At 38.9% G+C, this 17,675-nt stretch overlaps 1 long non-coding RNA gene across 3 annotated transcripts; it reads right to left on the bottom strand.

Annotated features, from left to right (window-relative positions):
• Nucleotides 1-10,973: 10,973 nt before the first annotated feature.
• On the bottom strand, nucleotides 10,974-17,396 carry LOC135087348 (uncharacterized). Of its 3 annotated transcripts, XR_010260756.1 has the most exons (4): nucleotides 16,988-17,396; nucleotides 16,152-16,320; nucleotides 15,186-15,329; nucleotides 10,974-11,242 (listed from the first exon to the last, which is right to left on the bottom strand). It is a non-coding gene; the product is annotated as an uncharacterized LOC135087348 (long non-coding RNA). The 3 variants fall into 3 exon arrangements; XR_010260757.1 differs by lacking the exon at nucleotides 10,974-11,242 and having other exon boundaries at nucleotides 14,808-15,329; nucleotides 16,995-17,396; XR_010260755.1 differs by lacking the exon at nucleotides 10,974-11,242 and having other exon boundaries at nucleotides 14,809-15,329.
• Between the last annotated feature and the right edge of the window lie 279 nt (nucleotides 17,397-17,675).

Here is a 17,675-nt window from a genome sequence, read left to right as displayed (position 1 = left end):
CATCTGAAATTATGAAATATAAAAACGGAGTACCTAGTTATATAATTATATTTATCACGTATCGAAATTATCAAGTATCAGACAGTATCGCCCATAATATTTTTGTCCCATCCCTAGTTGAGAAGCGCACCAGCCCGATGCGTGCGGTGAAAAATGCAAGCAAGCAGACTTACAACCACGTGGTGCATAGCACTCCGCATGTTTGCTTGACCTCAATTTATTAATATGGTATTTTTCCAAGTTTATTTAAATCAATAGTTATTACTTTATACCTAATTATATAAAAACGACATTTATCTGAAACGAATTATTTTTATCACAGTAGAATGTATTATGAAAATAAGTATGTAAAATGTAAATACTTTTATTTTTAAGCCATTTTAATTAGCCTTATTTACATCAAATCTAAAATATTACAAATTATTAAAACAAGTCGTAAAATCAAGGTTTCGATCATTAGCATTAACTATTTTAGCAATACTACGGAATGGTGATAGCAAATGGTATAAAACACCTTTTTAATTAAATAATCAGAGCAATTTTGAATTAAGTATATTATCTTAGAGTTTAACTATCATTAAACAGATATTTTTAATAATTGCAGAATAACAATAAAACAAATAAACATTATGTCTTATTTTACTTCATTTTGTATAAATGTTAGACGGCTAAGTTAGTGTTGAGTTTCTTGTAAACAATCATCTGTTCCCACTTTGGTTGATATAAGTTGGAATCTATTAGTTTGATATAAAAAAACATCTTACTTCTTACTAATATTATAAATGCGAAATTTGGATGTTTAGATGTATGGATGTCTGGATGGATGTTTGTTACTCTTTCACGCAAAAACTACTGAACGGATTTTGATGAAACTTTGCAGTATTATAGTTTATAACCCAGAATAACATATAGGCTATAATTTATAACGATCTCTGACAAAAAAATTCACGCGGATGAAGCAGCGGGCAACAGCTAGTGTTTAAGCTAACACGATGCGTGGATGTGTGTTAAGCTAAGGTCTAATTGATGACTGCATGTCTGACACTCATGACAACTCTATAGTCTGACATCACGGTATACACGAGTCACACGAGTGTAGAGTAAACTACATACGCCTTACCCGAAAGTAAAAGCTAAACAATTTAATGTGACATTGCTCATGCAATTACGTAGGTGATTAAATTTCAAGTTGTTATAATGAAACGTGAAAACGCCTAAAACACATTTTTTCAGGTCCAGGTTTAAAAATAAGTTGCGCTGGCTCAACTATAATAGAATCTTATATCATAAAAAAAAAAAAAAAAAAAAAAAAAAACATCTTCTGCAGTGTGTTTTAATGAAATTCTTTAAATAGACGAACATTTTGTGTTTTTATACATACACCTGCTTTGAAAGATTTGAGGTTCTTATATCATAAGACCCTTGAGAATATATTTTGTCAGTAATTATAAGTTTAAATTTTCACGTAGGTACCTACTTATTTATTTTTTAAAGGAATAAAGTCTTACAGAAACGTCAACAGTTATAGCAAACCTGAAGTATAAATCCTAGCAGTCTTTATATAAAAGGAAATAAATATAATGACAGCATGTCATATTTCGGAGCGGCTTTCTTAAGACAAGATTCCTGGTCTACCAAAGTAAACAACGTATAAAACTTTTACATTGATTGAGGCGCTTTTTCAATAATTTACCTACATTATTTCTTATTTACGTTCATAATTATCAAATACTTACGTATTTTGCATACATTTAGTAATAAAGAAGAACGCCTTACGTTCAGAGTACCGTTAGTTCAACTTTGTCGGCTGTTTGGTGTAACTGTAGTGGTTCAGAACGGACTACCATGCCGAGAGGTCCCGGGTTCGATTCCCGGCCGGGTGGAAATTGAAATGATGAATTTTAATTTATGTGACGGGTCTGGATGTTACTATGATATGTATAATATGTATGTATTTAAAAAAGTATATAAGTAGTATAATACGTTAAGCTAGCACCATAACACAAGCATTAAGTTGCTTACTTTGAGGTTAGCTGGCACTTTGTGAAATTGTCCAAAGATTTATTATAATTTCTTATTATATTATTGTAATTTATATGTTAAAATATCAATTTAATTAAAACATCAGAAACGAGTGCATAAGGCACAAACAATAGTTACTTTTGTCGCAGTGTCAGCAGCGTTATTTCCGGCGCGCGTTTCGATGCGTGTGACGCAACAAGTCGACGACAGTGGCGGGGGCCGTGTTATTTCAATATAAATTTATCCATTACACATTAAATAATTAGATAACTATATTATTTACTCGAGTATGCGAAGCCAGCTTCGAATAATGGCATGGTAACAGATCAGCATGCTGAAGTGTTATCAGTAAGTTGTATTTCATGTGGGTAATGTATTAACAACGATTGTAAATTTTTTTGTGGTTCTCGTTTCCGAAAGCAGGTGCGCTGCGCGGTGCGAGGTCGAGCGCGCTATGCGTTGCTAATGAGTAGTATGGAATTGGGCAATTCTAGATCATCTGGAGCGAGCAGCGTTAGCGACGAGCGACAGTGATCTAGAATGCCCAATTCCATACTACTGTTGTGGGAACCAGAATCATTATGGCCAAGTGCCTTTAGAATTTTTTTACTATTAGACTGCAATTTTCTTAAATTAAACTTGGCAGATGATAGCACAGACATTATGCCCTTAGTTAGTTGTATCACCTCATTTTCGGTTGTACTACCACTCAAGTAGTCATCAACATAAAAGTCATGACACAAAGACTCCTTAACATGGCTATCGGAGACTGTGTTAGCTAAAGTGGTGAGACATTTAGTCGCTAGATACGGAGCGGAAGCGGTACCGTATGTCACGGTGTTGAGAGTGTATGTTTTTAATGGTTCAGAGGGGTCTGATCGAAACAATATTTGTTGAAGAGGTCTTTGTACAGGATTAATTTCTATTGCTCGATACATTTTTTCGATGTCCCCTGAAATAACAAATTTATGTTGGCGAAATCGTATCAAGATAGACAGCAAATCGTCTTGAACGGTGGGACCTATCATTTGAATGTCGTTAAGCGACACTCCCGAGCTTGAAGCAGCCGAGGCGTCAAAGACTGTGCGTAATTTAGTGGTAGTACTAGATTCGCGTAGGACCCCATGGTGGGGTAAGAAGTAGTTCACACCCTGAGGAATTAATTTTGGAGGAGACAGTTTATTTTCAGACATGTGTCCTAATTCTTCATACTCATGAATAAAACCGACATAACGTTCTTTGAAATCAGGATCCCTTTGAAACCTACGCTCTAGGGATAAAAATCTGGTTTTAGCCATATAATACGAGTCGCCTAAGTCCTGTGGATCTCGTTTTAGTGGCATGGTAACAACAAAGCGGCCCTCCTCATTGCGGTAAGTGTTAGCTAAGAAATGTTCTTCACAGGCTCGCTCCTCATTGGTCATTGAAAATGATGTATTAATTGAGTCTAATTCCCAGAATCTAGTAAGGTTAGTATCTTCATTTAAAAAATGACATGAATGTTTGGCTTGAGGAGCCCGTGCTAGATGGCCTGATATTAACCATCCCAACTGTGTTTCACAAAGTTTGGGTTGGCCTTTGCCCAAATTAATTGAATTATTGCTAATCACCTCCCAAAAGACCTGTGCTCCCACTAAGATATCTATTTCAGCTGGGACATTGAACTGAGGGTCAGCAAGTTGGATACCGGTTGGTATAGGAATATTCTTTATGTTTATAAAGTTAGATGGCAAGGATTTCGTTATTTGAGGCACAATAATACAGTCCAGGTTCAACTGATAATGACTGTACATTGATTGTAATTTAACATTACATGATTGTGTTGTGTTAATATTTTGGTTGCAGATACCTTGTACCTTGGAGCCCGTCGCGCGTCTCGACAACCCCAGCTTGGCGCAGAGATGGCTTGTTATCAGGTTCGCAGTACTGCCATTGTCGAGCAGGAGTCTCGCAATGTGTGGCTTGCCTTCGGTGTCACACACCTTTACAAGCGCTGTGGATAGTAAAACATGGGATGACTCAACGGTCTTGATTGTATTTTGTGATGTGTAGTTATGCAAAGTAACATTCTCTACAGTATTTAAAGGAGCACTCTGTGAAGGCACAGGTTCACTTTTATCAAGGTGCAGCAAGGTACTATGTTTATATCTACAGTACCTGCAATGAGATAAGCGACACTTGTTGGTTGTGTGACCTAGCCGCAGACAATTAAAGCAAACCTTTAAATCTTTGACTTTGGATATGCGTTTCTCAATAGTTAATTCCCTAAATTTGTCACAGTGAAATAAAATATGGTTACCTTTACACATGGGGCATTGGTTAGATTGTTTATTTTGAGTAACAGAGCCACCCGAGACCACTAAAAAGTTTTTTGATTTTGGTTGATCAGTTTTGACTGTATTTGATTTATTTTCCTCTAATGTTTCTAGAAGGTCTGCCCGGTTACTCAGAAATGAATTGAACACATTTAATGTAGGAGCTTCAGAAAGTGTGTTTCTGTGTTCCTCCCAGTGTCTTGCGGTTACCACATCCAATTTATTGGACATTATGTGAATTATTAGTGTGTCCCAATATTGGGTGGGCTGTTTCATTAGGGTGAGGGCCCTAATGTTTTTGTTTGTGACATCAAGGAGATGGCGAATGGCCTGACTGGACTCTTTATTTAAAGATTCAACATTGAACAATGCATTTACATGATTGTTCACCAACAATCTTGAGTTATCATACCTATCGCAAAGTAGATCCCAAGCAGTTTGATAGTTATCATCAGAAAAGTCTATGTTTTTAATAATTATTGCAGCACTCCCTTGTAGAGAGGCGCGTAAGTAATGAAACTTACTGATGTTGCTAATTTTATCGTTGTTATGGATCATTGATAAAAATGTGTCCCGGAACTCGAGCCAGTGCAAATAGCTACCACTGAAAGTAGGTATATTAATTTTGGGCAAATTAAATTGGTTGGAAAATTGATCAAGGGTACCTGACCTGTTCTTGGAGCCAGCAACGGAGCCTTCCGTGCTGTTTTTGTCTTCACTTTCAGCGAGCAAATGGCGTGCATGGGACACGAGCTGGTAGTATTGCATTTCAAAGGATTCGCGTTCTGCATACTGTTCCTCCGGAGGTTCACATAACTCTTCGAGTTCGGTCTGTAAAATGTCAAAATCTGAGTACAAGTTTTCGATTTTGGACAAACGACATTCTAATTCTGATTTGTGTAGATCACTTAACTTTTCATAGGAAGAAGCTAATTTGAAAAAATTATCGAATTGTGTTATTTTCCATTTCATTGAACCTCTGATTTTTATAAGTTTTTTAATTCTATCATCATCTTTTGGCTCAATGTCTCTAGGCATTTTGATGAATAATTGCACAAGGTGAGTGAAATAATAAAATAGTTGTAAATTACAAGTAAAGGTAAATGAGAAACGTGGTTAGGTAAGGTTAGGTTGAATAGAATGACGATTTTAGCGTCATTAGGTGAAAGCATCCATAAAAAAATTAACAGAATATAGGAAACGTGCAATCGAAGCAGTTTTTTGGCTTGAAGATTGAAAAATAGTGAATATAAATTGCAATAAAGGCGTTTGCCGACTGACCGGCGGATTGTGGCCCCAAGCGACGTGTAGGCCGAGCAGTAATAAGTAGTTAAGAAACAAACTTTTAGCAAGGTGCGAATAGAAAAACGTGCTCAACGCAAGAAAACTCAATGGAATGTCGAAAGAAATATGAAACACGGATGCACACTCGAAAAAGAAGCTAGAAAAATGGCGGATTTCAGGATTTAACACTTGTAATTTGTGTAAATTAGGTAGGAATGGTAAGGAAATGACTTGGAACGAACTCACAGCGTGCCGTCGAAGCTCAGGATGCCGTTGCCGAGGTGCCGCTGCCTTCTTGAAAGTTGTTGCAGACGGGGGCTCACGGGGACGCCACGCGTTGTCGTGTTCAAAATGGCCTCTTGAACGTGCACCTTGCAGATTTTTCTTGGAATTCTTCGTAAAAACGTCGGCGAAGTGACCAAACTGTAGCGTAGGGTCTTCAATGAAAAGAGTGGACTGTATTTTATAGGTGTTTACTGGTAGTTCTTCATGTTATTACAAGAAATCAAGAAATGCAAGGCTGCGCGACGCGCGTTCGCGGAGGGCGGAAGTCCAAGTGGTCGGCTCCCGAGAGCCGCCCCTCCCGCTGCCCGCGCAGACCGCTGTAGTGCTGTGCCCGGCTTCCGGCGCACGTAGTGATGTGGGCAGCAGGAGGGCGAGTCGAGACGATGCGTAGACAGATAGTAATAACTACAAACGAATACCAACTTCTTATATTCGTTTTGTGTTGTAATTGTTTATAATTTGTGCTTACTGTGTTCAATAAATTCTATTTCTTTCTTTATTTATTTATTTATTTAAACTTTTATGCCAAAATCAATTTGTACATAAGGCGAACTTAATGCACTAAAGCATTCTCGACCATTTTACCTTTTCTTTCTTTGTAACTTATTTAAATTATTTTGAAAAACCGGCCAAGTACGTGTCGGACTCACGCACAAAGGATTCCGTACCATTGATCTATGATTTTTTTTAATTTAAGTTATTTGTATGAAAGATTACGCGGTAATAAGCGGTTTACGATTTACGAGGTATTAAAAAAAACTACTTACTAGATCTCGTTCAACACAATTTTTGTTGGTAGTTTTTATAGTAATGTACATCATATTATGTTTTTTGGAAGACGACGGACAGACAGACATGACGAATCTACAAGGGTTCCGTTTTTTGCTATTTGGCTACGGAACCCTAAAAACACATAACGTATATCTCTGAATATCTCAATCTCTATCATATCAATTAGCTTTTCTTCGCCGCCTACCTATAGTCAAAATATCATAGCGTTTTATACGCCTGTATGAACAGCTTCCTTCTTTTTAATGTTCTTTGCAGTTTTTACTTCCTCTAAACGGCTGACATGTTTTGTTTTTCAACATTTACCGTGCCATTAATGTAAATCCTAAGATTTACCAACGAAATGGTGGTAAGAGTTCGAATCGCAAACCTTTTGGGACATTTACCATTAGGAATTGGTAGATCTTAGGTTTTACTGGAATATGTTAGGATTTACTGCAATTCGAGCTTTTACAGTAACATATATATTTTTTTTACTACGAAATAGACGTCGTAGGATTGTAATATTTTTTCGCCTTATTAGTTATCATAGCAGTAACCATCAAAAAAAATTTCGTGCTTCTAGCATCAATGTCCATGTTTTATTAAATCGGGACCACCGTGCGGCGGGGCGCTTCGCTGTAGGTAATTATCGGATGTACCGCGCAGAGTGAGCCAGGCCTGGTACTACGCGCCCGGCACACTCGCCGTTAGCTGCCGCCTTAAATACAAATGCACCTAATACGTTGTTATCAAAAAATGATTCGCACACCGTGTTGTTAGCGGTGTTCGCGTTGTAATAACAAAAGCGGACGGCACAGAATATACCGCACGCGCTTTGCTTGATAGTGGTTCGATGAATGATTTTGTTACTCAGCGATTATGTGATCGTTTGAACTTAAACATAAATACAACCCTCGAACAAATAACCGCATGTGGTTTCGGTGGGTCTGCTAATGCTGTGAAAGGTAGCACGAACGTTGTAATACATTCACGTTTTGATCGCAAGGTTTCGTTTATATTGAATCCACTTGTTGTTGATAATATAACGGACTCTTTACCGACGTTGCCTATTGATAAGTCAATGTTAAATTATCTCGCTCGCACTCCGCTAGCCGATGATACATTTTCGAATCCTGGGGAGGTGGAAATGTTAATCGGTGCTAAATTATTCTCCCGCTTACTGCAGCGTGGTCGTGTCAGTGGGCCACCTGGTACTCCTACCGCAATACAAACGCCCCTTGGTTTTGTACTGATGGGTGACGCGCCTGTAGATCATCATAACCGCTCATCCAATGTTCTTTCCCACACTTTGTGTGCTTTTACTTCTCAACCGCTTGATATGCTTATGAAAAGCTTTTGCTTTTGGGAAACCGAGGAAGTTTCCACTCCGCGCTCCGATCTGCTTAGTCAGGACGAGCAGGCTTGTGAAAATATTTACAAGTCTTCCACTACTCGAGACTCCTCTGGTTCTTAAGTTGTCGCACTTCCATTTAAATCTGACCCATCAGTTTTGGGTGACTCATTACGAGTTTTTTCATTACTTTTAAATTTTCGACTCTTTCCCATCAGCTTATGTGCCGATGTAGAACAGATGTATTTACGAATTAAAGTACATCCCGAATTTCATAAATACCAACGCATTTTGTATCGTTTTAATATATTTGACCCAGTTCAAATGTATGAATTTAAACGTGTTTGTTTCGGTTTAACTTCAAGCCCGTTCTTAGCTTTACGGACTTTGCATCAACTCGCGGAAGACGAGAAAAATAATTTCCCGCTTGCATCAGAAGTCATTAATAAAGGTTTTTATTATATGGACGATATCTGTTTTTCTGTAAACGATTCATCTTTAGCAAAAGAAACCGCGTCGCAGCTTATAAATAATTATGTTTTCCGCTGGAGGCTTTAAGCTCCATAAGTGGTCTAGTAATTCTAGTGACACTCTTTCTGCTTTGCCGCAAAACCATTTGCATCCTCGTGCTGTTAGCTTCGACACAACTGCCACTCAAAAGGTTTTGGGAGTCAACTGGGATCCTCATAATTATTGTTTTTACTTTGTGACAAGTTCACCTGCAGAGGTTCCATGCACCAAACGTAATATGCTTTCAGTGATCGCGCGCTTGTGGGATGTAATGGGATTCGCCGCACCTTTGATTTTATACGCAAAGTTATTAATAAAAGAACTCTGGTTGCTTAGGTTGAATTGGGATGACCAACCACCGCAAAAAATAATATCGCTATGGAATACATTTCAACGTGAATTGCCTCTTTTGTCTAGGTTGACTTAGCTCGTCACATCGGTGTGACTGAAACATGTAACGCAAGTCTTATTGGGTTTTCCGATGCCTCTGAAAAAGGTTACGGAGCCGTACTTTATGTGCGCGTTCAATCAAATGATGGTGTTTCTGTTCACATATTATGTGCAAAATCTAAAGTTGCACCTGTGCAAGTTTTCAGTCTCGCACGTTTAGAATTGATGGGCGTTCACTTGTTGTCAAAATTAATTCGCACCGTACTGCATACATACGAAGACCGTTTCACTTTTAATAATATATTTTGTTTTTGTGATTCCACTATTGCTCTTAATTGGATATATTCAAGTCCACACCGCCTTAAAACTTTTGTGGCTAACAAAGTCGCAAAAATCCAAGAGATTATTTCTCCGCATAATTGCTACCACATTTCTGGTAAAGAAAATCCTAGCGATTGTTTGTCGCGCGGTATGCGCCCGCACAATTCATAAACCACTCTCTTTGGATGTCTGCCCCGGCCTGGATTAAGGATAATATTTCAGACTGGCCTATAAAGCCTTTTATGGCTTCAGATACGAATTTACCTGAACTCAAATCGGTAACTTTATCTAGTACTTTGCCAAGCTCTACAGCAGAGTCGCCTCTGCACGCTTTGACAGAGAGAGTCTCTCGTTGGTCAAAACTACTACGTATAATTGAATACGTATTGCGATTTTCTAAACGTTTAAAATCACGTGGTATTATATCCACTGAAGATCTAATCACAGCTGAATTGACAGTGATCAAAACTGTTCAGAAGGCTCATTTTTCAGATTTAATTATATTATTCAGTCGGGAAAGCAATGCCCTCCCTCGTTTCGAAGACCTATCATCGTAGATGGTGTTATTCGAGTCGGTGGTTGCTTGGGAAATAGCAACTTAACCTTCGATCACAAACATCCTTTCCTTATCTATACTTATAATAAATCTGTAGAGAGGTCAATTCTGTACATGAAATATATCTTCAAAATCACATCTATAATCACACTTCAAAAAACTATCAGGGGGTGATTAGTGATCGATACTGATGCCAAAAATGCAATCAGTAAAATTTTTGTCTGTCTGTCTGTCTGTCCGTCTGTATGTTCCTTATAGAAACAAAAACTACTCGACGGATTTTAACGAAACTTGGTACAAATATTCTTCATACTCCTGGGCAGGTTATAGAATACTTAGGAATTCCCACGGGAACGGGAATTAGCGGGAAAATCCTTTTGTATGAAAAATCTAAACCGCTTAAGGTAGATGCTTGGAATTTGACATTCAGGTACCTTAGTAAACTTAAAGCTTAGTTACAACAGGATATTGCAAAATTCCCACGGGAACGGGAGTTAGCGGGAAAATAAATCCTTTTGTATGAAAAATCTAAACGCTTAAGTTAGACGCTTGAAATTTGGCATGCAGGTACCTTAGTAAACTTAAAGCTTAGTTGCAACAGGATATTGCAAAATTCCCACGGGAACGGGAGGGAGCGGGAAAAAACATTTGTATGAAAAATCTAAACCGCGTAAGATAGATGAAGGAGGTAAAACGGGATCCACGCGTACGAAGTCGCGGGCGGTCGCTAGTGCCAAATAAAGATAAGGTTAACGATCTTATAATTGATCATTTGCATCGCATCTCGTGCCACGCTGGACCGCAATTGCTTCTTTCTCTATTAAGACACAGGTTTTGGATCCTGTTACTTCGATAGTGAGTGTAGTGGAAGTTAATTAAATGAAAGAGTGGACTGTATACAATTAATTGTCTATTCGGTATAAATTAACAATGATATTGAGACCGTTTAGTGCAAAGTCGTTGAAGAGAGTGCGTCAGGATCGTCTTCTTCGATGTTCGCTCGCGAACCGAACATTGCTCGTTCGTTCGCCGAACGCTCGCCGCTCCCTCCGGTCACGCCGCCCGCAGGCAATGTCCGTGAGTAGACATGCTCCCCGGGTTGAAGTGGAAACTTCAAGAAATTGGTAGAGGGCATATATTGTTGAAGCCACGGCGGATAGCCCCCTTCTTTGTCTTCAGTTCGGCGACCCTCACCACGCCATCGGAGCCCGGGTAGGTCTGCACGACGCGACCCAGCAGCCAACAGAGAGGTGGCAGCGCCTTATCCTTCACCAGAACCAGGCTCCCCACAGTGATGTTCCCTTTGGATGTGGACCATTTTGTTTTCTGCTGTAGCAAAGATATATATTCTGTGTTAAATCTCTTCCAGAAATGTTGTCTTATCAACTCCACTCTTTGGAATCGCTCCAATCTGGTAATGTTGCCGTTGTCAGTCACCTGTGGATGTGGAACGGATGTGAGTGACCTTCCAATTAAGAAATGTGAAGGAGTTAGGGCAGAGAAATCAAGAGGTTCAGGTGAAAGAGGAGTGAGAGGTCGGGAATTTAGAATGGCCTCTATTTGAGTTAGGCACGTAACCATTTCTTCGAACGTGAAGTGAGTTAACGTTAGAAGTCGCTTTAAATGATGCTTGGTTGAGCGAACTGCGGCCTCAGCAACGCCATTAAAATGAGGGGAATAAGCAGGTACAAAATTAAAATCGATTCCTTCCAGTGCAATGTCATATTCAATATTTGAAATTTGCAAAAAGTGACGCAATTGATTGCAAGAACCGACAAAGGTAGTGCCGTTATCAGACAATATACTACGAGGCTTGCCACGGCGCGCGATAAAACGATTTAAAGCAGCCATGTATGCTTCCTTGGTGAGGTCCGAGACAAGCTCCAGGTGAACGGCTTTAACAGCTAGGCAGACAAAAATGCAAATATACGTTTTTATAAGTCTACATCCTCTACCCTTTCGATCAGCAATAAGTATCGGACCGGCATAGTCGACACTGGAATTTAAAAATGGATATTCAAGGTTACTACGTGAATTAGGAAGCTGTCCCATAATGGGTTGTATATTCTGTGCTTTATGTCTAAAACACACTGTACATTTTTGCACTGTGGCTCTTGACAGGTTCCTACCTCCTAACGGCCAATATTTCTGACGTATGTTTGCTAATAATAATTGAGGGCCAGAGTGTAGTAATTTTTTGTGAGTTGTTTGAAACAAAATTTTTGTCAAGTGATGCTTGCTACATAAAAGCTTCGGATGCTTTGTGTTGTAATCATAAGGCGAATTATCCAATCTACCGCCGACGCGAATGATGTCGTCGGAATCTAAAAAAGGAGATAAGGATATTAATCGATTTTTAGAAGGCAACGTATTCCCGGATTTCAGAATCAGGTATTCATTCTGAAACATTTCATATTGAGCTGTACGTATAATGCATTTCAAAGATGATTCAATTTCCTGATTTGTCAGACAACCTTGTAATTTATTATTTTTATTGTTTAACACTAGAGTACACGCGTGGCCTACTATAGTAGACCAGGGTAACATTTTACGCTATAACTTTTTTTAAACTTGCGCCAGAGAGCTGGCATTCCAGGAGAGCCTCGTTTACTAAATTTGTCAATAAGCCAGTAAAGCTTGGGTTGCTAGCGCTTGCGCACTTTTCTAAAATTGGCCGTCAAAACCCCGAAATCAATCATCAAAAAAATTATGGAAGACTTGCAACTAATGGATTTACCACGTGTAACAGGCAGTAGAAAGTGTTGAATACTATGACAGATAAAAAATAAATCATATTTTTCCAGTAAATTTTGTTTTTGTTAACATGGATCTCAGAGTGCAATTTTGGCCCAAAAAATTAAATCTTATAAATCTATTTATAATGTTTGATCCCAAATAGTTATTTAGAGAAACTTTGATTATAAAAGAACTATAATAAACAATTTTATTATTTCCATAGAAATTTTATTCATAAATTGCTTACAAACTGATTAACAGTGATTTTAAATTGGCTTACCAGAGTAGGCCGCGCGTGTATTGGAGTAAAAAAAGGGGCGCGTGTACTGTAGTGTTAAGTTGTACATATATCGTTTAAGGTAGGCTAAGATTCTTTGTAAATAATTAAAATTAGAATATTTGTGTATTAATTTTTGTATTATAGTGTGATTAATCAAGTCAGGAATTTGATTATTTGATTCGTTTACAAGATTACAAATCAACTCTGGCAGATCCTGTTTCTCGATACACTTGGACAGCTTCGGCCAATAGCATTCATCTTGTGATAAGAATGCAGGTCCCGACCACCATAATTTGGAATCGCTGATATTATCAGCCTTCACCCCTCGAGAAACAAGGTCCGCGGGATTGTCCTTTGTTGGCACATAGTTCCATTTTGACCCTAAAGTGGTGTCTTGTATTTCATTGACACGATGTCTTACAAAAGGTTTTAGATCAGTAGGCGAACTGGATAGCCAACCCAGCACAATCGTCGAATCGCACCAAAATATGCAGCGGCTAATCATTGAAGTAAGGGATTCCCTTACCTTAGTACACAGTCTTGCGCCTAAAAGTGCTCCACATAGTTCGAGTCTTGGCATTGTTGTGGGTTTTATGGGGGCTATACGATTTTTAGAAGTCAATAAACGTATCGTGACTGCATTCGAGCTATCTATAGATCGTATGTATAAACAAGCGCCATATGCCATTTCACTGCTGTCTGTAAACACGTGTATCTCGTGACTTATGAAATTATCACATGAAAACCATCGCGGAATGCGCAGAGAATTCAAACATTTCAATGTATCTACAAATGAACACCATTGATATGCTATATCCTCAGGTACGGTATCGTCCCAATCGCACTTATTTAACCATAGTTTCTGTATGACTATTTTTGCTTCGACAACACAGGGTCCAATTAAACCCAGCGGATCAAAAATCTGACTTATTACCGATAGAATATGCCTTTTTGTTACGTCCGTAGGAGTTTCAATGTTTATGGAAAATGATAGAACATCTTGCCTACAAATCCATAACAAACCTAAAGTTTTCGATGAATAATCATCCGACAAATCTAAGTCAAGGTTGCAATTGTCTTCAATATCTACGACTTCCTTCAAAATATCAGGACTATTAGATTGCCATTTTCTTAAGTTTAGCTTTGCCGAAGCCAATATTGCCTTTATTTCCTGACAAAGTTCAACTGTCCCACGAATAGTGTCCGACCCAGTCAATAAATCATCGACGTAAAAATCATGCTGTATACTACGTTTGACTTGTTCATTATTCGTGACGTCAGCGAGGCTCATAAGACACTTGGTCGCGAGATAAGGTGCCGACGCCGTCCCGTAGGTGACCGTATTTAACGTGTAAGTTTTAAGCGGCTCGGAGGGATTCTTTCTAAATAAGATACGTTGTAGGGAGCGTTGCTTCGGATCTAGTAAAATTGCTCGATACATTTTCTCAACATCTCCAGAAATTATATATTTGTGTTGCCTGAACCTAATTAAAATTGAAAATAAATCATTCTGTACAGTTGGACCGACGTATTGGATGTCGTTGAGTGATACGCCTGACGTAGACTTAGCAGACGCATCAAAAACTACTCGCAGCTTCGTTGTTTTGCTAGATTCTCGCAATACGCCATGGTGGGGCAAGAAATAACTAATTTTATCCCGATCACCGTTTGATAAGTTTGTGTCCTCCGTCATGTGACCCAAAAATTCGTACTCATCCATGAAATCCATGTACATACGTTTAAATGTAGCATCGCGCTCGAAACGTTTCTCTAAAGTTAAAAACCTACGTTTAGCCATAGCGTATGAGTCACCGAGAACGCCGGGATCCGCACTGAGCGGCATGGTAACAATAAACTGACCGTCCGGACTACGTTTGGTATTTAACGTGAAACTTTCTTCGCACGCGCGTTCATCCAAAGAAAGACAATGTTTAGGAGAAATTGAATCTAGCTCCCAAAATTTGGATAATTCTATGCTGTCTGTTTTTGAAAAATTACAAAAATGTGAATAAGTAACGTTTAAATTATTATTAGTAGGTACGGAACCAGAAATTAACCATCCTAATTTCGTTTCGCATAATTTTGGCAAGTTTTTTCCTAAATTTATGTGATTGCTCTGAATTACATCCCAAAATATTTCAGCTCCTAGCAGAATATCTATATCTGTTGGAATGTTAAATGATGGGTCCGCTAAAATTAGTCCTGTAGGAATTGGTATGCAATTTATATTTATGTAGGATGCTGGCAATTTTTTAGTTATTTCAGGCAAAATGTGGCAATTAATTTTAACTGAGTACTCATTATGCATTGATTCGATGGTGAGGTTACAAGACTGTGTACTAGTACTAGTTATATTGTTAATACCTGTAACCTTGGAACTGTTGCCAACTCGGGACAATCCGAGCTTGGTACACACGGCGTCAGTAACAAAGTGAGCTGTACTACCGTTGTCGAGCAGGACTCTGGCGCTGTACCTTTGACCTTTGTCGCTCACCACTCTCACCACAGCTGTGGAAAGCAAGATATGACTTTGAGAATTTGGTTGTATATCTGCAGAAAACGAAACATTGTTACTAGTAGTAGGCATTGGATGACGTTCTACTTTATTGTTGGATTGGTCTAAGTGAAGTAAAGTGTTGTGCTTATCTTTGCAATATTTGCAGCATGAAAACCTACAGCGCTTTTCTACGTGGCCTTCCCGTAAACAGTTCATTCATACCCCGAGATATTTTGCCTTTTGTAATCTATTTTCTACAGTAAGACTTCTAAAAGAATCACATGAGTAAAGAAAATGATTATGTGAACATAATGGACAAATAATTTTATTTTTATTTTGCATATTACTATTATTACTTATATTGTGTTGATTAGATGTTATAATAAGGCTTTTTGATTTGTTTGTTTCTGAGATTTGTGTTGTATTTGATTTTTTATTGTCTTCTATTGTTTCAAGTAAGTCGGCTTTATTGTTAATAAATGTGCAAAACTGAACTAGTGTTGGTGAATGAGGCAGAGTGTTGCGGTACTCCTCCCAATTTCTAAACGTGATAGAATCTAGTTTTAGAGCCATTAAATAAATAATGAGCGTGTCCCAATATTGAGTGGGTTCACGCAGCGCTTTTAACGCCCGTATATTTTTATTTATAATTTCGGCGGCTGCTCCCCCTAGGGACGCACGCAAGTAATGGAACTTGCTTATGTTATCGATACTATTATTGTTATGGATTAAGGAGAGAAAGGTGTCTCTAAATTCCAGCCAACACTGATAACTTCCATCAAAATGAGGTAGGTCTATTTTAGGTAAACGTATAAAATTGCTTTTCGCCCCACCTGATACCTCGGAGCCTGATACGGAACCTGCAGAAAGCTTGTTCTGAAGTTGCTGACTGGCCTCCAGGAGCTTTCGCGCCTGTGCAACCAGCGGATAAAAGGTGTCTTCGAATTTGAAGCGCTCGGCATAGGCCTCCTCTGGATTGTCTGATAGCAGCTCAATGTCGGTCTGTAAATCATTAAATTCATCGTGTAAGCTTTCAAATTTATTAAATCGACCTTCAAGTTCGAGAACCTGTAGGTCCGAGAGTTGTTTGCAGCTTTTTATAACAGTCATGTAATTGCTGAAACTAGTAAGCTTAACCTTTACGGAGCCGCGCTGTTTAATTAATTTTTCAGCCATTGTGGGTAGGTAAAATAATTAAGGGCCTATGAAAAAATCTAATTCGTGCGGACGTAAATAAAGATGGTGCGTAAATTAATATTATTCGTATGAATAGGCGCTCAGCTGATGCAGTCTAACGGTAGCGATGTATCTATAAGTATAGTAATATTTATTTATTTATTTATTTTATTGGGCTATCAACATGAGATACAGTATTAAACACAATTAAAAAATTAAGCCAAAGGTCTCTAGCTAACTGCTCCCACACAAACGATAACCACAGCATACATAATATCTACGAAACTGGCCCATGCGCTTATAATATTATTGACAAAAAAACTAGTGGCGGCAGTACGGGCACCGCTAGCGGAAAGGAATGACGTGCGAATTAATTAGCTTGCGCCAACTCAAATAAAAAGCAAGAAAAGTGTTGTGAATTGGACTTATGCAAGAATTAAGTAACGGAATTTAGGAAAAGATGTAAATGAGGGATAAATTGGAAAGAACTCACAAAATACCCGTATCCTTATCCAGAAATTCCACAGGTGACTCTGATCTTCAACTCCTCGGATAGCGATGGTGACACGGCGCAATAGATCGGCGGACGTGTCGCGGGGTCAAAGTTCGATACCGCAGTCGTTTCTTCAGCGGGATTCAGTTTTCCGGTAGATGGACCAATATGTTACTTCGATAGTGAGTGTAGTGGAAGTTAATTAAATGAAAGAGTGGACTGTATACAATTAATTGTCTATTCGGTATAAATTAACAATGATATTGAGACCGTTTAGTGCAAAGTCGTTGAAGAGAGTGCGTCAGGATCGTCTTCTTCGATGTTCGCTCGCGAACCGAACATTGCTCGTTCGTTCGCCGAACGCTCGCCGCTCCCTCCGGTCACGCCGCCCGCGGGCAATGTCCGTGAGTAGACAGATCCTTTCTGCCCGTCGTAACGTACGTGCTAGGGTTCACGCTTGTATACCATGCTTTAGAGTACGGCCAAGGCCTGCTCGATCTCCTGTCATGGCAAATTTGCCTTTTTGTAGGTTGCAAGTAACCAAACCGTTTGCTCATTGCAGAGTTGATTATGGTGGCCCCCGCTGAATATCACGCTGATCAGAAGGCGAGGTCAGAGAAGTCAAAAGGCTTATTTATGCGTCTTCGTATGCTTAACTACCCGGGCTGTTCATGTAGAAGTAGCTCCG

The sequence above is a fragment of the Ostrinia nubilalis genome (genome assembly GCF_963855985.1).
Source record: "Ostrinia nubilalis chromosome W unlocalized genomic scaffold, ilOstNubi1.1 SUPER_W_unloc_1, whole genome shotgun sequence".
NCBI classification, from domain to species: Eukaryota; Metazoa; Arthropoda; class Insecta; order Lepidoptera; family Crambidae; genus Ostrinia; species Ostrinia nubilalis.
This window is presented reverse-complemented; position numbering and strand designations above follow the sequence as displayed.